This window comes from Macadamia integrifolia, unplaced genomic scaffold (genome assembly GCF_013358625.1).
Source record: "Macadamia integrifolia cultivar HAES 741 unplaced genomic scaffold, SCU_Mint_v3 scaffold1305, whole genome shotgun sequence".
NCBI lineage: Eukaryota > Viridiplantae > Streptophyta > Magnoliopsida > Proteales > Proteaceae > Macadamia > Macadamia integrifolia.
Window position 1 is genome coordinate 7003 of NW_024868153.1, and position 348 is coordinate 7350.

A 348-nucleotide genomic window follows, 5' to 3' on the forward strand; every position below is an offset into this window, starting at 1 on the left:
TCTATTTGGATTGTCAGAGTTGAAACTGCATTAGTTACAGGGGAAGGTGATGCATGGTGTAGCCCACTAGAAATCTTGGTTTGCTTTGTTCAGAATCAATCAAAGACTGATCCTGCAGTTCAAAATCAAGTTTTAAATGGTGTAGCTTTTTAACTGCTATAAGATTCATGGGAGTTGAGACTGGGGAGATGGAAGAATGCTCTCTGTAGATCATTATTGCCCACTAGAAATCTTGGTTTGTTTTGTTAGAATCCGAGATGCCCCAGTGAGTCTGCAATTCGGGGTTCGTTGAATAAGTATTGTCTCTCAGCTTCTCTCTCTCAAACTCCCCCACCCCGCACCACCCCC